Here is a 22,859-nt window from a genome sequence, read left to right on the forward strand (position 1 = left end):
ATAATACACACAGTGATGTCACAGTACAGGATAATACACACAGTGATGTCACAGTACAGGGATAATACACACAGTGATGTCACAGTACAGAGATAATACACACAGTGATGTCACAGTACAGAGATAATACACACAGTGATGTCACAGTACAGGATAATACACACAGTGATGTCACAGTACAGAGATAATACACACAGTGATGTCACAGTACAGAGATAATACACACAGTGATGTCACAGTACAGGGATAATACACACAGTGATGTCACAGTACAGGATAATACACACAGTGATGTCACAGTACAGGATAATACACACAGTGATGTCACAGTACAGGATAATACACACAGTGATGTCACAGTACAGGATAATACACACAGTGATGTCACAGTACAGAGATAATACACACAGTGATGTCACAGTACAGGATAATACACACAGTGATGTCACAGTACAGGATAATACACACAGTGATGTCACAGTACAGGGATAATACACACAGTGATGTCACAGTACAGAGATAATACACACAGTGATGTCACAGTACAGGATAATACACACAGTGATGTCACAGTACAGAGATAATACACACAGTGATGTCACAGTACAGAGATAATACACACAGTGATGTCACAGTACAGGGATAATACACACAGTGATGTCACAGTACAGGATAATACATACAGTGATGTCACAGTACAGAGATAATACACACAGTGATGTCACAGTACAGGATAATACACACAGTGATGTCACAGTACAGAGATAATACACACAGTGATGTCACAGTACAGAGATAATACACACAGTGATGTCACAGTACAGGATAATACACACAGTGATGTCACAGTACAGAGATAATACACACAGTGATGTCACAGTACAGAGATAATACACACAGTGATGTCACAGTACAGAGATAATACACACAGTGATGTCACAGTACAGGGATAATACACACAGTGATGTCACAGTACAGAGATAATACACATAGTGATGTCACAGTACAGGGATAATACACACAGTGATGTCACAGTACAGGATAATACACACAGTGATGTCACAGTACAGAGATAATACACACAGTGATGTCACAGTACAGAGATAATACACACAGTGATGTCACAGTACAGGATAATACACACAGTGATGTCACAGTACAGGATAATACACACAGTGATGTCACAGTACAGGATAATACACACAGTGATGTCACAGTACAGGATAATACACACAGTGATGTCACAGTACAGGATAATACACACAGTGATGTCACAGTACAGGATAACACACACAGTGATGTCACAGTACAGGATAACACACACAGTGATGTCACAGTACAGAGATAATACACACAGTGATGTCACAGTACAGAGATAATACACACAGTGATGTCACAGTACAGAGATAATACACACAGTGATGTCACAGTACAGGGATAATACACACAGTGATGTCACAGTACAGAGATAATACACATGTTGATTTCTTTCTACAGATTTTTTTTTTAGATAGAACCTGATAATAAGCTCCCCCTAGTGGTGGCCACTTCTACACTTCCTCCTACACTGATCAATTACATTGACTGATAACATTTGTTAATTTAAAGTTATATGCTTCCCAGAGAAGTCTATGGAGAGAAGAGTAGAAGAAGGGATCAGCTGCAGAGTCAGAGACACATATAGAGATGTTGGTTCTATAAGTATTTTCAACCTTCCTTCAGAGTAGGATTAATATCTGCGCTGCTCAGTACTGCTATATATTGTCCTCCATGCTGCTACTGCTTCTCTGTGTGTGTGATAGAGATAGAGGAGCAGGATCTCCTCTTCACTATATGTGCAGGATATGGCAGTGGGGGAGCAGGATCTCCTCTTCTCTGTTTCTATAATATAGGGGAGCAGGATCTCATTTTTTCTATATGGGCAGTGTATGGATCTACTCTTCTGCCTCTGTGTGATAGAAATTGGGAAGCATGATCTCCTCTTCTCTATATGTGCAGTATATGGCAGTTGGGGAGCAGGACCTTCTCTTCCCTGTGTGTAAGATATATGGGAGCAGATTCTCTTATTCTGTGTGGGTGATAGAGATAGGTGAGCAGGATCTCCTCTTCCCTTTGTGCATGATATAGGGGAGCAGGATCTCCTCTTCTCTATGTGTGCAGGTTATGGCAGTAGGGGAGCAGGATCTCCTTTTCTCTATGTGTATGATATAGGGGAGCAGGATCTCCTCTTCTCTATATGTGCAGGATATAGCAATAGGGGAGCAGGATCTCTACGGATAGTACGGGGTGACACTTGTACCCTCAGACTGCAGGGCAGCTTGGACTTGTTTGGATGTTAGTCGAGGTTCTTTATCCGCCATCCGCACAATCTTGCAGTGAAATCTCTCGCCAATGTTTCTTTTGCGTCCACATCTAGGGAGGTTAGCCACAGTGCCATGGGCTTTACACTTCTTGATGACACTGCGCACGGTAGACACAGGAACATTCAGGTGTTTGGAGATGGACTTGTAGCCTTGAGATTGCTCAGGCTTCCTCACAATTTTGCTTCTCAAGTCCTCAGACAGTTCTTTGGTCTTCTTTCTTTTCTCCATGCTCAATGTGGTCACACAAGGACACAGGACAGAGGTGGAGTCAACTTTAATCCATTTCAACTGGCTGCAAGTGTGATTTAGTTATTGCCACCACCTGTTAGGTGCCTCAGGTAAGTAACAGGTGCTGATAATTACACAAATTAGAGAAGCATCACATGATTTTTCAAACAGTGCCAATACTTTTGTCCACCCCCTTTTTATGTTTGGTGTGGAATTATATCCAATTTGGCTTTTTGACAATTCTTTTTGTGGTTTTCCATTGAAGATAAATTAAATGAAGATAATACCAAAGAATTTGTGACTGCAATCATTATCTGGAAGAACACGAGTATTATCTGACAGAATTGCAGGGGTGCCAATACTTTTGGCCAACACTGTAGGAGATAGATAGATAGATAGATAGATAGATAGATAGGAGATAGATTAGATAGATAGATAGATAGATAGATAGATAGATAGATAGATAGATAGATAGGAGATAGATAGGAGATAGATTAGATAGATAGGAGATAGATAGATAGATAGATAGATGTTCATTCATTCTATATTCACCAAACATATTAATGCGGAAAATAACAAATGTAAAATATGACATAGGATCCAAAAATAGCCCATATAATCCTTAGGCTAAAATACCCTGTTGTCAGATCACAGAAAGGATCCCAGTGTAGAAGTGACGCGCTGCTGTACATGAATGCTGGCGGTATTTGAATTCAGCTGTATATGTATGCTGGCAGTATATGAATGTTGTCTGTATATGTATGCTGGCTGTATGTATGAGGCGGTATATGAATGAGGCTATATATGTACGCTGGCAGTATATGAATGCTGACGGTATATGAATGAGGCAGTATATGTACGCTAGCTGTATAGTATCTGACTGTACTGCTGTATAATGTATCAGGATATAATCCTACTTATAATGTGCACAGTATGTCACATATATAATCACACACTATTATTACTCAGACCTGTTTGGAATGAATCAGATTCTCCCTGTGTTTTCCTAAAGTTTCATGTTTGTTTGAACACAAAACTTTTGGGTTTCGTCACCCATGGTCAGTGACATTATTATACTCTGGGGTGTCTTCAGACGTCAGTATATAATAGGTGGAGGCCCAGGGGGGTGTAAAAAGTAACCACCATTTATTAAGTCCCTCTCCTGGTGCCCCAGTTTAAACATGAAACTGGATCAGCTGGAGGGGGACATTAGCAATGGGGGTAGCTGGAGGAGGCAATAAATAAATGGCAGATGAAGTGGGACATTAAACACAGGGCAACTAGAAGCAGACATTAAACCATAGGGGTAGCTGGAGGGTGACATTAAACTGGGGGCAACTAGAGGCAGACAGGTCCCCCTCCAGCTCCTCCCACGGTTTAATGCCCTCTCCAATTGTCTCCCAGTTTAAGTGCCCCCTTTATCTGCTCCATTTCATGTCGCCTCCTCCATCTCTGCCCCCGGTTTCATCTCCCCCCCTCCATTTCTCCCTCAGTTTCATATTCCCTTTCATCTGCCCCCAGTTTCATGTCCCCCCTCCATCTCTGCCCCCAGTATGATGACACACACAGACACTCTCTCTCTCTCTCTCCATCCTGCATCTCACATCCCCCCTCCCTTCTCAGTACCTTACACGGATCTCTTCTCTCTTCAATGCATGGGACACTGACACGCCCACCTAGTCACATGACCGTGTGATGTTACACAAGGTCCTTGAACCATAGTAATGCGTTCCTCCGATCACTGCAGCCTTTTATCTGTTATTAGAGCAGGTGGTGATCGGAGGAATGATTGATTAGTAAATTATTAAAGGGACATGTAGGGAGCTGCGTGGGATGGCGGGACCGGGGTAGGAAAGCGTGAGTGTCCCGCGGAAATCGGGACGGTTGGGTGGTATGCAGTTCTATCTAAACAAGTTTGGTTCAAGAGGAACCTGAAAGCCAAGTTGTCTGAACCCAAGACCAAACAAATCTTCAGAGGTTTTCTTCTCAGAGCTATTAAGTCAGGTCTGACTCTAGAAGACCATAGTACAAGGTGACCCTCACACGTTCTCCTCCCATGGGCCTGTGAAGGGCGCTGCAGCTGCAGACAGTGGTGTGACTGTAATTGGGATCACAGTGATCATAACCAGACCCAGAAGCCACTGGGGCCACTGGTCACCCTCACCACACAAGGGCTGCTTAAACCTCTTTGATCACCCTTCTAGCTTCCTTTGATGGCACAGTCTGTATATAATAAATGTATTCCCCCTGCCCTGCGGTGCACTGGAGTGAGAAGATTTACGGTACACAGCCTGCCACTGTCAGAAAGGAGAACATGAACCACTTACACCACCAGGACCATAGGCAATAACTCCTTCACTATCCTAGGCCACCAGGAATACAGACATTAGCCCACCAGAACAATTGATAGTAACCCCATTGCTGTCCTAGACCACAAGGGATGTATCTATTAACCCTTTCACTGACTGCCCTAGCTGCCAGGGACTACTCTAAACCTCCAGGGATATTGACAAGATTCCTTCCATCACCTTCGCACACACCAGATTTGCAGACGTGAACCCCTTCATGTAGATGTACGTGTTGTATGTTCTGCATACATGTAGATGTACGTGTTGTATGTTCTGCATACATGTCGATGTCCGTGTTGTATGTTCTGCATACATGCAGCCTGTGAGCTCAGGACATGAGAGGTTGTGGTCTTGTGAGACGTGTGAAGCAGCTGCTCCGGGCCAGGCAGCAGATTGCTGAGCTTTCACAAAAACTTAAGTCTGCTTGGCTGCAGATGGGCTGAGAATCCTCGGTTGTGCCCGGGGCGCCCGCCTCTTCTGCCATCCCAGGTGCAATGCGATGTGATTATTGAACTTACGCCTTGTTAGCTGCCTGGAACGGAGAACGCAGATCCTCCCTGATCGGCCAATAGTCAACACACCCTAATCCCCCCACATTCTTCTGATTCTCAGCCCTTTCCCACAATGACACCGGGCCCGCGTCTACCTGCAGCCCAACAGTTACCATGTAAAATGTCCAATAACGAAAATCTCTACAATTACGGCGCTGCCAGCAATAATCTATGGGCTCCATCTGGGCAACTCTTTACAATATATATATATATTTACTTAGTATACATAGTTCCAGCAGGGATAGTCACTCTCCAGACTGTGCTCCAAATTCAGACCAGTCATGCTAGATGTCTTGGTTTCACCATGCATCATAAGAGGGCAGCGTATCCCACAACAGAGTATGGTCTGGATTTGGAATAGCTTGTAATGAAGTGCGCCCCATGTGCAGAATGTTGCATCTGTATGCAGAGTGTTGCATCTATCTCAATAACCGTTTAAATGGGAAAATCTTATCACAAACCATCCAGCCGAATCTGGCGCCTTACATACAGTTCATGCCCCTCTACATCCAATATAGGGGTTTCACGGTTACTTAACATCTAATGTGCTCACATACAGAAGTCAGTGTATAGAGAGAATTATGTAAATCTTAAGCAATTCCATTGTATAAGTCTATTCAGCTTGCCTGAGTTATTTCCTCGCTCTTCCTTCTGGCAGATATTGTATATTGCAGATCATTAAGTAATTCTGTGATAAGAACAATGACAGGGGGTTAGGGATCGCTGGATTTAGGGTATTTTACTGCATTTACAATCTGCATTCATTTTTTATTGTAATTGTTGTTATGAATTTCATCCTGTGCTGTAATGACTGCTGAACAGTAGATGGCGATGTGGTACACGATGTGCAGGAATACGCTACAAAATCTGTGAGCAGTGCACCTGTCTGTGCACCAAACACATTACACAGTGCACTATACTGGTGTCAGTAGTCCAGCAGGTAACAGCCGATATTCTCTTACCTATACCCACTTCTGCCTACAGACGTCTCCACTTTGGCCTCCAGGAGGCACAGCACATTTCCAATGTACAGAAGACACATCAGCTTTAGGATGTAATATGCAGCAACAGGCTGGAGCCAAAGCAGTGGAGGCCAGGGGGCAGGAGGGGGGCGACTAAATGAGTATTGGCGGTTACCTGCTGAAGTAATCCAATAGACAGGAGCCGAAAGTCACTCTGTGGGGGCCAATAAAGGGGGCAGATATCAGTCAGAGCCACTACATGTATAAGAAGATAATCTGACCACAATAAGGAGACATACCTCCCAACCGTCCCGATTTCCGCGGGACAGTCACGATTTTGGTGACATGTCCCGCGGTCCCGGTTGGAGGGAGGTATGTCCCGATTTCAACTCAGATCTGCGTTGAACCAGAGGACGCAGATCTGAGTTGAACACATACGCGGCTGAAGCAAGGAGCTGACACAGGTCAGCTCCTCGCTTCCCCGCTGCCCGCCTCTCTCCCTGACACATGCGGCTGAAGCTGCTCGCGTGCTCGCTTCGCCGCTGCGTCTCTCTCTCGCTGACACATGTGGCTGAAGCGAGGAGCTGACCTGTGTCAGCTCCTCGCTTCCCCGCTGCCGCCGGCTCCTGGCTTGTAGACGCGATGTATAAGCCAGGAGCCGGCGGCAGCAGCGAAGCGAGAGAGAGACACAGCGGCGAAGCGAGGAGCTGACCTGTGTCAGCTCCTTGCTTCAGCCCCATGTGTCAGCGAGAGAGGCGGGCAGAGAGCGGCGAGGGAGCGGAGGAGAAGGTAAGTTTAATGTGGAGGTGGAACGTGAATCTGGGGGCAGATGAAGGAGAGGATGGCATGACACTGGGGGCAGAAATAGAGAGGACATGAATCTGGGGGCAGAGATGGAGGGACAGCAATCTCGGGGGCAGAGATGTGGGACATGAATCTGGGGGCAGAGATGTGGGACATGAATCTGGGGGAAGAGATGGAGGGACATGAATCTGGGGGCAGAGATGGATTGGACATGAAACTGGGGGCAGAGATGTGGGGACATGAATCTGGGGGCAGAGATGGAGGGACATGAATCTGGGGGCAGAGATGGAGTGGACATGAAACTGGGGGCAGAGATGGGGGACATGAATCTGGGGGCAGAGATGGGCGACATGAATCTGGGGGCAGAGATGGGCGACATGAATCTGGGGGCAGAGATGGAGAGGACATGAATCTGGGGGCAGAGATGGAGGGACATGAATCTGGGGGCAGAGATGGAGGGACATGAATCTGGGGGCAGAGATGGAGGGACATGAATCTGGGGGCAGAGATGTGGGACATGAATCTGGGGGCAGAGATGTGGGGACATGAATCTGGGGGCAGAGATGGAGGGACATGAATCTGGGGGCAGAGATGGAGGGACATGAATCTGGGGGCAGAGATGGGGGACATGAATCTGGGGGCAGAGATGGAGGGACATGAATCTGGGGGCAGAGATGGAAGAGGGACATGAAATTGTGGGCAGATGAAGGGTGTATATGAAACTGGGGGAGAGATAAAGGGGGGACATATAATTTACGGGTGACTGTAGGAGGATTATACTGTGTGCGGGCACATGAAAAATTAACGAGTGGGTGGGGCCAACACAAAAGTGGGCGGGGCTAAATTTGCCACAGCGCGCTATGCGTGCCGCACATTTTGTCCCTCTTTCGGTTCTTCAAAAGTTGGGAGGTATGAAGGAGATCATGGCTGGTTATCAGGAGGACACTGCATTTATGAGAAGATAACCTGACCACAATAAGGACATCATGGCTGGTTATCAGGAAAACACTACATGTATGAGAAGATAACCCGACCACAATAAGGACATCATGGCTGGTTATCAGGAGGACACTACATGTATGAGAAGATAAGCGGACCATAATAAGGACATCATGACTGGTTATCAGGAGGACACTACATGTATGAGAAGATAACCTGACCACAATAAGGACATCATGGCTGGTTATCAGGAGGGGACACTACATGTATGAGAAGATAACCGGACCACAATAAGGACATCATGGCTGGTTATCAGGAGGACACTACATGTATGAGAAGATAACCTGACCACAATAAGGATATCATGGCTGGTTATCAGGAGGGGACACTACATGTATGAGAAGATAAACTGACCACAATAAGGACATCATGGCTGGTTATCAGGAGGACACTACATGTATGAGAAGATAACCCGACCACAATAAGGACATCATGGCTGGTTATCAGGAGGGGACACTACATGTATGAGAAGATAACCCGACCACAATAAGGACATCATGGCTGGCTATCAGGAGGACACTACATGTATGAGAAGATAACCTGACCACAATAAGGACATCATGGCTGGTTATCAGGAGGACACTACATGTATGAGAAGATAACCCGACCACAATAAGGACATCATGGCTGGCTATCAGGAGGACACTACATGTATGAGAAGCTAACCTGACCACAATAAGGATATCATGGCTGGTTATCAGGAGGACACTACATGTATGAGAAGATAACCTGACCACAATAAGGACATCATGGCTGGTTATCAGGAGGACACTACATGTATGAGAAGATAACCTGACCACAATAAGGACATCATGGCTGGTTATCAGGAGGACACTACATGTATGAGAAGATAACCTGACCACAATAAGGACATCATGGCTGGATATCAGGAGGACACTACATGTATGAGAAGATAACCTGACCACAATAAGGACATCATGGCTGGTTATCAGGAGGACACTACATGTATGAGAAGATAACCTGACCACAATAAGGACATCATGGTTGGTTATCAGGAGGACACTACATGTATGAGAAGATAACTCGACCACAATAAGGACATCATGGCTGGTTATCAGGACGACACTACATGTATGAGAAGATAACCCGACCACAATAAGGACATCATGGCTGGTTATCAGGAGGACACTACATGTATGAGAAGATAACCCGACCACAATAAGGACATCATGGCTGGTTATCTGGAGGACACTACATGTATGAGAAGATAACCTGACCACAATAAGGACATCATGGCTGGTTATCAGGAGGACACTACATGTATGAGAAGATAACCTGACCACAATAAGGACATCATGGCTGGTTATCAGGAGGACACTACATGTATGAGAAGATAACCTGGCCACAATAAGGACATCATGGCTGGTTATCAGCAGGGCACTACATGTATGAGAAGATAACCCGACCACAATAAGGACATCATGGCTGGTTATCAGGAGGACACTACATGTATGAGAAGATAACCCGACCACAATAAGGACATCATGGCTGGTTATCAGGAGAGGACACTACATGTATGAGAAGATAACCTGACCACAATAAGGACATCATGGCTGGTTATCAGGAGGACAATACATGTATTAGAAGATAACCTGACCACAATAAGGACATCATGGCTGGTTATCAGGAGGACACTACATGTATGAGAAGATAACCTGAGCACAATAAGGACATCATGGCTGGTTATCTGGAGGACACTACATGTATGAGAAGATAACCTGACCACAATAAGGACATCATGGCTGGTTATCAGGAGGACACTACATGTAAATGCTAAATACTTTTATATCTTTCTTGCTAACTTTCCTGGAATATCTGGGAGGCTCCTGAAAAATGGATGACCTCTTGGACTTCTGGAAGAGCTGACAAATCTCCTGGACCTGGTGGATAAATCAGTCATGTCATAAGTGACTAGGTTTACTCTAGCATTGCCTCTCCATTGTTCTGATCCATTGAGGACCAGGAAAATGGAAAGGTGCAACGCTAAAGAGAGTTTACATACAGAGTCTGACGGACCCCATTGATTATAATTGGGTCTGTTGGGTGTCTGTGGTTCTCCGTGCAGGACATTTTCTCTCGCCACTCTTCAGGTAGACAATGCAAGTGACCATCGGATCGTTCGGGGTGCAAATGAGGATTTTTGCTTTACATTGATGGTTGAACCTTCCTCAGATAGATAAGAAATGTTTCATTAATTTTGATACATGTTCATAAGGGTTAAAATGAGAAGACTCAAAAGGTGACATATACAGTAGTAGAGAACTACAGGTGGGGTGTTAGTGCCCCTATAAAACAGAAGCCTCTAGACTGGGGTCCTGTGTGTCTAAGTGGATTTCCTGTCTTCCATTCCAATGTAGTGACTGTAACAGTCGTTGTATTTACCCAGCAAGATGCCCGGGCGGTGAATTCACATCTCGCTGCAAAGTAAGACGTGTTATTCTGGGGTTTCCCTTACATATAAAAATAGTCCAGTAAAGATACATGTCACTTTGAACTTCAAAACCCGACATCTCAGCTGAAAAGAGGCGCAGACGTGGCGGCAGCTGATAGGACCCGGCGGCAGGTAGTAGAATGTTCCCGGCGCTCATCCCCCTGTTTGTTTGTTAGAGGTTGCTGGGTTTTCTATGATGACTTTCTGGGACGGGAGCCAACGTGGTACACTGAAGAGACGGGGCATCGGGAATAATGTCTGTATATGGAGAGAGGAGAGAGAGCGAAGGAAGATAAGAGCAGAAAGATAAGACACCCCGAAAAGAAAGCAACACGGCTAAAGACAAAGACACTTCTGTATTCACCTGCTCTGTCTCCAGATATATATCTGCATTGTCTAAACTAAAGACAATTAGAAAAAAATAAAAGGATGTAAAATAAATATAAAGGACCATAGGAGGTAGTATTATAGTAGTTATATTCTTATACATAGGAGTAGTATTATAGTAGTTATATTCTTGTACATTGGAGCAGTATTATAGTAGTTATATTCTTGTACATAGGAGCAGTATTATAGTAGTTATATTCTTGTACATAGGAGCAGTATTATAGTAGTTATATTCTTGTACATTGGAGCAGTATTATAGTAGTTATATTCTTGTACATAGGAGCAGTATTATAGTAGTTATATTCTTGTACATTGGAGCAGTATTATAGTAGTTATATTCTTGCACATAGGACGTAGTATTATAGTAGTTATATTCTTGTACATAGGAGTAGTATTATAGTAGTTATATTCTTGTACACAGGAGCAGTATTATAGTAGTTATATTCTTGTACATAGGAGTAGTATTATAGTAGTTATTTTCTTGTACATAGGAGTAGTATTATAGTAGTTATATTCTTGTACACAGGAGCAGTATTATAGTAGTTATATTCTTGTACACAGGAGCAGTATTATAGTAGTTATATTCTTGTACATAGGAGCAGTATTATAGTAGTTATATTCTTGTACATAGGAGGCAGTATTATAGTAGTTATATTCTTGTACATAGGAGCAGTATTATAGTAGTTATATTCTTGTACATAGGAGTAGTATTATAGTAGTTATATTCTTGTACATAGGAGCAGTATTATAGTAGTTATATTCTTGTACATTGGAGCAGTATTATAGTAGTTATATTCTTGTACATTGGAGCAGTATTATAGTAGTTATATTCTTGCACATAGGACGTAGTATTATAGTAGTTATATTCTTGTACATAGGAGTAGTATTATAGTAGTTATATTCTTGTACACAGGAGCAGTATTATAGTAGTTATATTCTTGTACATAGGAGTAGTATTATAGTAGTTATATTCTTGTACATAGGAGTAGTATTATAGTAGTTATATTCTTGTACACAGGAGCAGTATTATAGTAGTTATATTCTTGTACATAGGAGCAGTATTATAGTAGTTATATTCTTGTACATAGGAGTAGTATTATAGTAGTTATATTCTTGTACATAGGAGCAGTATTATAGTAGTTATATTCTTGTACATAGGAGGTAGTATTATAGTAGTTATATTCTAGTACATAGGAGGTAGTATTATAGTAGTTATATTCTTGTACATAGGAGCAGTATTATAGTAGTTATATTCTTGTACATAGGAGGTAGTATTATAGTAGTTATATTCTTGTACATAGGAGGTAGTATTATAGTAGTTATATTCTTGTACATAGGAGGTAGTATTATAGTAGTTATATTCTTGTACATAGGAGCAGTATTATAGTAGTTATATTCTTGTACATAGGAGGTAGTATTATAGTAGTTATATTCTTGTACATAGGAGTAGTATTATAGTAGTTATATTCTTGTACATAGGAGTAGTATTATAGTAGTTATATTCTTGTACATAGGAGTAGTACTATAGTAGTTATATTCTTGTACATAGGAGGTAGTATTATATTAGTTATATTCTTGTACATAGGAGCAGTATTATAGTAGTTATATTCTTGTACATAGGAGGTAGTATTATAGTAGTTATATTCTTGTACATAGGAGTAGTATTATAGTAGTTATATTCTTGTACATAGGAGCAGTATTATAGTAGTTATATTCTTGTACATAGGAGCAGTATTATAGTAGTTATATTCTTGTACATAGGAGGTAGTATTATAGTAGTTATATTCTTGTACATAGGAGGTAGTATTATAGTAGTTATATTCTAGTACATAGGAGGTAGTATTATAGTAGTTATATTCTTGTACATAGGAGCAGTATTATAGTAGTTATATTCTTGTACATAGGGGTAGTATTATAGTAGTTATATTCTTGTACATAGGAGTAGTATTATAGTAGCTATATTCTTGTACATAGGAGGTAGTATTATAGTAGTTATATTCTAGTACATAGGAGGTAGTATTATAGTAGTTATGTTCTTGTACATAGGCGCAGTATTATAGTAGTTATATTCTTGTACATAGGGGTAGTATTGTAGTTATATTCTTGTACATAGGGGTAGTATTATAGTAGTTATATTCTTGTACATAGGAGGTAGTATTATAGTAGTTATATTCTTGTACATAGGAGGTAGTATTATAGTAGTTATATTCTTGTACATAGGAGCAGTATTATAGTAGTTATATTCTTGTACATAGGAGGTAGTATTATAGTAGTTATATTCTTGTACATAGGAGGTAGTATTATAGTAGTTATATTCTAGTACATAGGAGGTAGTATTATAGTAGTTATGTTCTTGTACATAGGCGCAGTATTATAGTAGTTATATTCTTGTACATAGGAGCAGTATTATAGTAGTTATATTCTTGTACATAGGAGGTAGTATTATAGTAGTTATATTCTTGTACATAGGAGGTAGTATTATAGTAGTTATATTCTAGTACATAGGAGGTAGTATTATAGTAGTTATATTCTTGTACATAGGGGTAGTATTATAGTAGTTATATTCTTGTACATAGGAGCAGTATTATAGTAGTTATATTCTTGTACATAGGAGTAGTATTATAGTAGTTATATTCTTGTACATAGGGGTAGTATTATAGTAGTTATATTCTTGTACATAGGAGCAGTATTATCCTATTAATATTATAAATGTGAAAGTTTGTGAGTTTGTGGGTTTGTGGGTTTGTGGGTTTGGATATTTGCATGTTCGGATGTTTGTTCCTCAATCACGGAAAAACCGCTCCACCGATTTGGCTGAAATTTTCCACAAACATAGTTAATACACCCGATTAAACAATAGGCTACTTTTTGTCACAATAGCGCACATACGTTTTTCCCAGGACCCCCACAAAACCCAAACTCACACCACTATCTCTGCAATCTCACACACTTTGGACCCCGATTTGGCTGAAATTTTCCACAAACATAGTCCCTACACTCGATTGCGCAATAGGCTACTTTTCGTCACAATAGCTCACATACGTTTTTCCCAGGACCCTTTGGATGTTCGGATGTTTGGCGGTCAATCACGCAAAAACCGCTCCACCGATTTGGCTGAAATTTTCCACAAACATAGTTATTACACTCGATTAAACAATAGGCTACTTTTCGTCACAATAGCGCACATACGTTTGTGCCAGGACCCCCACAAAACCCAAACTCACACCACCATCTCTGCAATCTCACACACTTTGGACCATAGCAAGCCACAAAATTCCTATTGCCCCCTACAGCCTCGCCCCTGACCCCACACAATCACATATACATAGACTTTACCACTTTGCCCCTCACCTTAACGATTCTCTAGGAGGCACTCTTTAACGCTCCGGAGCAGCCATGTTTGCCCCCACCACTCTGACAATCCGCGACACCGCCCACCCATGTCAATACCCCTAGGCGGTCTAATAAATGCAAAAAAAAAAGTTTAAAAAAAGTAAAAAAAATATAAAAAAAATAAATAAAAAGGATTAAAAATTCAAATCACCCCCCTTTCCCTAGAACACATATAAAAGTAGTTAAAAACTGTGAAATACATACATGTTAGGTATCTGCGTGTCCTAAATCGCCCGCTCTACAAAGTTATACAAATATTTTTCCTGTTCGGTAAACGCCGTAGCGGGAAAAATGGTCAAAAGTGCCAAACTGCCATTTTTTCACTGTTTTGATTCTGCTAAAAATTTGAATAAAAAGTGATCAAAGCAATAACATTTCCCAAAAATGGTAGAACTACAAAGTACACCCGTTCCCGCAAAAAAAGACGCCCTATACATCCCCGTACACGCACGTATAAAAAAGTTACGGCTGTCGGAATATGGCGACTTTTCAAAAAATAATTTTTTAACACAGTTTTGGATTTTTTTTAATGGGTCAAAATGTAAATAAAACCATATAAATTTGGTATCCCCGGAATCGTAACGAAGCACAGAATACAGGGGACAGGTCATTGTGGCTGCACAGTGAACGCCGTAAAACCAAAGCCCGTAAGAAAGTCGCAGAAATGCATTTTTTCTTCAAATCCACCCCATTCTGAATTTTTTCCCTGCTTCCCAGTACATTATATAGAATAATTAATGGTGGCATCATGAAGAAAAATTTGCCCCAGGAAAAATTAAGACCTCATATGACTCTGGGAGCGGAGAAATAAAAAAGTTATGGAGTTTAGAAGGAGGGGAGTCAAAAACGAAAAACAAAAAATGCCATCGGCGGGAAAGGGTTAACTTCAAATACTTCTGTCCCAAAGTCACTATGTAAAGTTTCTCACAACACCGTATATATAGCAGCTCAAATACAAAGTAACTGCAACACAAAAGTCTCACGGATTCTCTGAATTACAGCAAAAACAAGATACAAAGTTACATTTCATATCCCATACCTTATACACAGTACCAAAACCTTCCCCGCGCCTGTATATACCCACTGCTACAATCACCGCAGGCGAAGTCGCGGGTACCAGCTAGTAGTAGTTATATTCTTGTACATAGGAGCAGTATTATAGTAGTTATATTCTTGTACATAGGAGGTAGTATTATAGTAGTTATATTCTTGTACATAGGAGTAGTATTATAGTAGTAATATTCTTGTACATAGGAGTAGTATTATAGTAGTTATATTCTTGTACATAGGAGTAGTATTATAGTAGTTATATTCTTGTACATAGGAGTAGTATTATAGTAGTTATATTCTTGTACATAGGAGCAGTATTATAGTAGTTATATTCTTGTACATAAGAGTAGTATTATAGTAGTTATATTCTTGTACATAGGAGCAGTATTATAGTAGTTATATTCTTGTACATAGGAGGTAGTATTATAGTAGTTATATTCTTGTACATAGGAGCAGTATTATAGTAGTTATATTCTTGTACATAGGAGCAGTATTATAGTAGTTATATTCTTGTACATAGGAGGTAGTATTATAGTAGTTATATTCTTGTACATAGGAGCAGTATTATAGTAGTTATATTCTTGTACATAGGAGCAGTATTATAGTAGTTATATTCTTGTACATAGGAGTAGTATTATAGTAGTTATATTCTTGTACATAGGAGCAGTATTATAGTAGTTATATTCTTGTACATAGGAGGTAGTATTATAGTAGTTATATTCTTGTAGATAGGAGTAGTATTATAGTAGTTATATTCTTGTACATAGGAGTAGTATTATAGTAGTTATATTCTTGTACATAGGAGCAGTATTATAGTAGTTATATTCTTGTACATAGGAGCAGTATTATAGTAGTTATATTCTTGTACATAGGAGCAGTATTATAGTAGTTATATTCTTGTACATAGGAGCAGTATTATAGTAGTTATATTCTTGTATATAGGAGCAGTATTATAGTAGTAATATTCTTGTACATAGGAGGTAGTATTATAGTAGTTATATTCTTGTAGATAGGAGTAGTATTATAGTAGTTATATTCTTGTACATAGGAGTAGTATTATAGTAGTTATATTCTTGTAGATAGGAGTAGTATTATAGTAGTTATATTCTTGTACATAGGAGGTAGTATTATAGTAGTTATATTCTTATACATAGGAGTAGTATTATAGTAGTTATATTCTTGTAGATAGGAGTAGTATTATAGTAGTTATATTCTTGTACATAGGAGTAGTATTATAGTAGTTATATTCTTGTACATAGGAGGTAGTATTATAGTAGTTATATTCTTGTACATAGGAGTAGTATTATAGTAGTAATATTCTTGTACATAGGAGTAGTATTATAGTAGTTATATTCTTGTACATAGGAGGTAGTATTATAGTAGTTATATTCTTGTACATAGGAGTAGTATTATAGTAGTTATATTCTTGTACATAGGAGCAGTATTATAGTAGTTATATTCTTGTACATAGGAGTAGTATTATAGTAGTTATATTCTTGTACATAGGAGTAGTATTATAGTAGTTATATTCTTGTACATAGGAGTAGTATTATAGTAGTTATATTCTTGTACATAGGAGTAGTATTATAGTAGTTATATTCTTGTACATAGGAGTAGTATTATAGTAGTTATATTCTTGTACATAGGAGTAGTATTATAGTAGTTATATTCTTGTACATAGGAGCAGTATTATAGTAGTTATAGTCTTGTACATAGGAGCAGTATTATAGTAGTTATATTCTTGTACATAGGAGGCAGTGTTATAGTAGTTATATTATTTTGTACACAGGGGGCAGTATTATACAGGTAATATGATTATAATTTTTTTTTATTTCACTTGTACTTAGTCTAGATCCAAGATGTTAGGCTTTGCTCAGGTTTTCTCGTCACTATGTTTCCCTTATGAGATTACTTTTCCACATAGCATGATGGACTTTATAGTAATGCATCTTCGCCATTAGCAGGACCACCCATAGTCAGTTTGGTTTACGCTCCTATAGGAGAAGGCAGGACGCTGATGCATTAGCTTATATCCTTGGTATGTTTAGGCCTTGTATAATAAAATGTCGTCTGCTCTGTAAATCTATACCTTCCCCTCTGAAACTGTACAGGCGTTTTATTACACAAAATTCCTTTCCATGTAAAGTTATATTCACACGCTCACTAATGTGATACAGCCAATGAGGAAGCATGAAATAATATATAGATTTAATACTTTTGGTATGCGAATGTCATGCAGGAAAGGTATTGCTATGCATGACGCCAGCAGAAGTATATCTGTAATATCTTTTTATCTCTATTCTGGGATATAGAACTTGTAGGGGCAGATTATTTTATCAGTTTACACCAAATATCTTGCATAAAAAAGTCACAGACTTTGGGACACATTGACTACAGATTTGCAGTGATGGAACAGTAGTGATGTATCTATAGAGGCCTATAGGTGATCGCCGCCATGACTCTTGTCTGTTGTGGTCGGTCTGACTTTTTACCCTTCCCCATATTATAGATATTTCTCCCCCCTCTCTGCACACACATGTCCGACTGGACTAGAGTTACAGCAATAAAACTGATGGTTATTTTCTGCCATTCCATGACTGAAAGGTAACAGTGAAAGATCCTGACAACTGCCGGCCGGCCGTGTCCTCTGCTGTCTGTAAGGAGACATATGAGCATTCCCCCCTATACAAAAAAATCCCTAAAAAGCAGTATGACCTTTCTTATCGCATTGTCAGTGCCAAATATGCCCTGAGACTGGAGGGTGACCACATACACCCCATTAAATCATAAGGACACATGTCGGCCCCCAACAGTATCAGTTGCTAGACCGTGGCCCGACCTCGCATCTCTGACACAGATTCTGCAGATGATTTTTCTGACTGTAAGTTTTTACATGGCGTATTACATTGTGTATATTGGTGCTAAAATACTGAAGTCCAGGGAAAATAAATCGGCAAAGTGTGAAGGACTTTTCTCTCTACCAATTTTTGGTGGTTTCTGCAATGGAGACTCTGGCGCAGCCTTTGAAGCACCAGTCACTGTAACTGCGGTGGCAACGCTTTGCGTTTCTTTTCACAGAGGCTTCCTTGCCGGACTTTCTGCTTCCATTATACCTATAGCATACCTCCCAACCGTCCCGATTTCCGCGGGACATTCACGATTTCGGTGACGTGTCCCGTAGTTCTGGTTGGAGGGAGGTATGTCCTCTGGACGCAGATCTGAGTTGAACACATACGCGGCTAAAGCAAGGAGCTGTCACAGCTCAGCTCCTTGCTTCGCCGCTGCACGCCGCCTACTGGCTGTGTAGGCGCAATGTGATGATGTCACATCGAGTCTACAACTGTGTGCGAGAGATAGAGAGACAGAGGCGCGGAGAGAGAGGCGGGGGAGCGAGGAGAAGGTAAGTTTAATGTGTACACTGAGGTGGAACGTGAAACTAGGGGCAGATGAAGGAGAGGACGGCATGACACTGGGGGCAGAAATGGAGGGACATGAATCTGGGGCAGAGATGGGGGGGCATGAATCTGGGGCAGAGATGGAGGGGACATGAATCTGGGGCAGAGATAGGGGGGGCATGAATCTGGGGGCAGAGATGGGGTGACTTGAAACTGGGGCAGAGATGGGGGACATGAAACTGTGGGCAGAAATGGGGGCCATGAATCTGGGGCAGAGATGGAGAGGACGGCATGACACTGTGGGCAGAGATGTGGGGACATGAATCTGGGGGCAGAGATGGAAGGGGGACATGAAACTGGGGGAGAGATAGAGGGGGGACATATAATTTACGGGTGACTGTAGGAGGATTATACTGTGTGCGGGCACATGAAAAATTAATGAGAATGGGTGGAGTCAACATAAAAGTGGGCGTGGCTAAATTTGCCATGGCGCGCCGCACATTTTGTCCCTCTTTCGGTTCTTCAAAAGTTGGGAGGTATGCCTATAGGGAAGCCGCCAGTGTTTCTATAGGTATAGTCGACATGCTGCAATTTCCAAAACTGCAACCAAAACAGATTTATCAAACTGAAACGCAAAACAGTCTTACGCTGGGTTCACACCTGCGTCTGGGGTCTCCGTTCTATGGTTTCCGTCTTCTGCATGCCAGAAGACGGAAACCATAGACCGGGTCCGGCCGTGCGCGGCGGTGAGCGTTTTATGCTCTCCGCCGCGAAACCGGATTTTTTTATCCGGACACAGAGTACTGCATGTCCGACTCTGTGTCCGGATTATAAAACCCGGTTTCGCGGCGGAGAGCGCAAAACGCTCACTGCCGCGCACGGCCGGACAGCTTTCTCACCCATTCAAATGAATGGGTGAGAGAGACTCCTGCAGGTTTCCGTCTCCTGCCTGTGTTTTAGGCAGGAAACGGAAACCTCAAGTACGGAGAGGGCGACGCAGATGTGAACGAGCCCTTAGCTGCCCAACGTTACAGTGTGAAGATGATCTAAATTAAAAACTGTCTTTGGTGCCCATAGTAACCAATCACTGAGCAGCTTTCATTTTTCAGTAGTAGAATATAAAATGAAAGCTGCACCGTGATTGGATACTATGGGCAACAAAGATTTTCTAATGGACAGTATTGGTAGTTCAAGATAGCATTGCTGAATCCATAAACTAGACAATATGACTGCGTCCTGATGTGACATTCTATATATTTAAGTATAGGATTGGGAGGCAGCGTTCATGTGTCAGTGGCGCCCCCTTTAGTGTAGATACAGCTTGTGCACCCCTAAAGCCCACCTTGCTTTTCCACAAAGTAGGCAGGTTAGCCATTAAGGATTTGAAGAAAGATGGCTGACAATGCATGACAGATTATATTGGTTGTCACCCAGCTTTTCTATAAATAGATAGAACTAAGAAGTTAATTTCTTTTATGTTTTTTTGGGGCGGATGTTCTCTAGCAGAAGGTGAAATGTGTGACTGTGGTTGGTGACGGCCTTGGGGACTTTTGTCCTTTCCGCCACCCTGACACCCCCCCTCCGCGGCTCCAGCTGAATCCTGTCAAAAAACTGGAGAACCAAACAGTGAGGACTGGAGATAAACAGAGAGCAGCTGCCTGCAGACACCATGACCCAGCGCCGGCGACCACACACACTTAACTGCTTCACTGCCATGAGAACGAAGAAAGGACATCTGAGAACGAGAGATGAGAAATAGCACAACTTATATTAACACATGAATCGCATACAACGCCCTAACGTGACATTTAGACTCCACATACGTGACCCTGTGCTTTATCATCCATTCAATTCTTTGGTCACATACACACAGCTTTGTATTATTACAGGCCTGTATATGCAGCCATGTGTATGTTCGATTTTTTTTTATGTACGCCTGACAGGTCTGGTTACAGTGTTACAGCATGCACAATATTCTGTAAACTAAAACAGGGTGAGAAAAGTCTGACTAGAAAAGGTGCAAATATCATGGTGGGGACTGATATGGTGCAAACAATGATTGTATATTAGACAACGTCAAATACCGTCAAAGTATGTGCCAGGGAAGTTCCTACCGTATATAATGAACGTATTCACAGGAAATCGTCACCTAGCATATGTATATAGAGTGTTCTTTGGACATACGCTGGTCTTATATGTGTCAGCAGAGGGATATAGTGGGATTAAAAGATATCCCTTGTCAATAATGGTAGCATTTAGTGATGTATCCCACCATATTGCCTTCCTTTAGAGGTACACGTCATTATATCCTCCCTACAGAAGGCTGAAGTGCAATGTGAACAGGGCCTTAGTCTTTACCCAGCTCCCACCCACGACACATACCCTGTTGCTTGGAAGGTGATCTGATAGGGTCCTGTGCTAGTCATAGCCTATAAATAAAGCCTCTGAAAGTAGATATTAGTATTCTTTTCTGGCCCAGGAATCCAGGGGTGGAGAGCTGTCAGGTGACTTCTAGGAAGGTGACACTGAAACGTACATTGACTCATTCAGACACTGGACGCCGGGGCTGTAATATACACAAAGTGGGCTAGTTATATACACCGGGGTGACTCAGCACCACTGGCTATATTTACAGGCCACATATTATTGGGATATACTAATATACTGGATGTCATCTGTCAAGCAATGGTTATATCCAAAGGCGGGGCAGCATCATGGTAGCTTAGATGGTAGTGGTGTCAGAGGCCCGAACTCACCTGTAGGTTGTCTCCAACCCTTTACCCACCAGTGGATGTCTGGGAAATACAAAGTTTCACCTAGAAAATGAAAAGTCACAATTTAATAAGCAACGATGGGCAAACCTGGTTCTAATAGGAAGTTTTTAATTTCATATGACAGCAAATGAACAGATCCCAATTTGCATTTAGTCCCTCTGCCTGTCAACCCACAAAATATAGGTTTCTTACCTCTCATTCACATCCGTGTTTGTATTCCGTTCAGAGAAATCCGCAAACTGAATACCCAACGCAATTGTAAGTGGTGTGCAGTAAAAGCACATGGATCCCCATAGACTATAATGAGGTCCGTGTGCTTGCCGCGTGCTGGCTGCACAAATCATGCGGATAGGAACGTAGATTGTGAACTACTTTGTGCGAAGATCTGGCGGCAAGCACACGGACCCCATTATAGTCTATAGGGATCCGTGTGCTTTTTCTGCACACCACTTTCAATTGCGTTTGGTATTCTGTTTGGGGAGTCCCCATGCGGACTTCTCCGAACCGAATACAAATGCAGATGTGAATGAGGGGTTACTTTTGCACTACACCATACCGTAACCACATGAAGAGGAATAAGACCCCCATAAACATGGGCAGATTACAGAAATGTCTTATGAATTGGACAAAGTGCTCTATGACATTTTCCAGTTACTTGAGATGGAAGGGGGTCTTCTCCATGAACCAATGTGCAGAGATTTAGCTATCTGTTAAGAGGTTCTGGAAGGCAGAGGGGCGAGGGGAGGGAGGGCGTTAATTTTCGCTAATTTGGAAAATGTGAAGGCCGCTCACTAACTATAGGCTGAGATGAAAATCCTGTTTTGCTGATCAGTGGGGGCCAGTGCCTTCAGTTTATACAGGGAATTGCAAGACCCCTATCTTGTTCCTGACATTTACAATCTCTTTCAATTACAAGCTTAGGCGTGTGTCCTCCAGATTTTTGCTGCGTTCAGTTTTTGTGGTATTGCCAACCATAATAGCCCCTATGCTGGCATGTAATACCAGATATACCCAGCAGAATAAGCCTGTATGCTGTGGTCCTGGGAGCCCCTCCACCGATCAGCCGGTCACCGCAGCAGCTCCTCTCTTCTTACTACTACTTGCCAAAAATCATCTGAGAAACAAAAAGAAGACATGCGAGAGACCTTCTGTA

At 41.6% G+C, this 22,859-nt stretch overlaps 1 long non-coding RNA gene across 1 annotated transcript in view; it reads right to left on the reverse strand.

Annotated features, from left to right (window-relative positions):
- Positions 1-9,722: 9,722 nt before the first annotated feature.
- The window catches only part of LOC142216652 (uncharacterized), a 59,399-nt gene continuing 46,262 nt past the window's right edge, over positions 9,723-22,859 (reverse strand). The window contains exons 3-4 of the long non-coding RNA XR_012717360.1: positions 21,689-21,748; positions 9,723-10,965 (exon numbers count right to left, since the gene is read on the reverse strand). This is a non-coding gene — a long non-coding RNA (uncharacterized LOC142216652). The remainder of the gene's footprint in view (positions 10,966-21,688; positions 21,749-22,859) is intronic.

This window comes from Leptodactylus fuscus, chromosome 8 (assembly GCF_031893055.1).
Source record: "Leptodactylus fuscus isolate aLepFus1 chromosome 8, aLepFus1.hap2, whole genome shotgun sequence".
NCBI lineage: Eukaryota > Metazoa > Chordata > Amphibia > Anura > Leptodactylidae > Leptodactylus > Leptodactylus fuscus.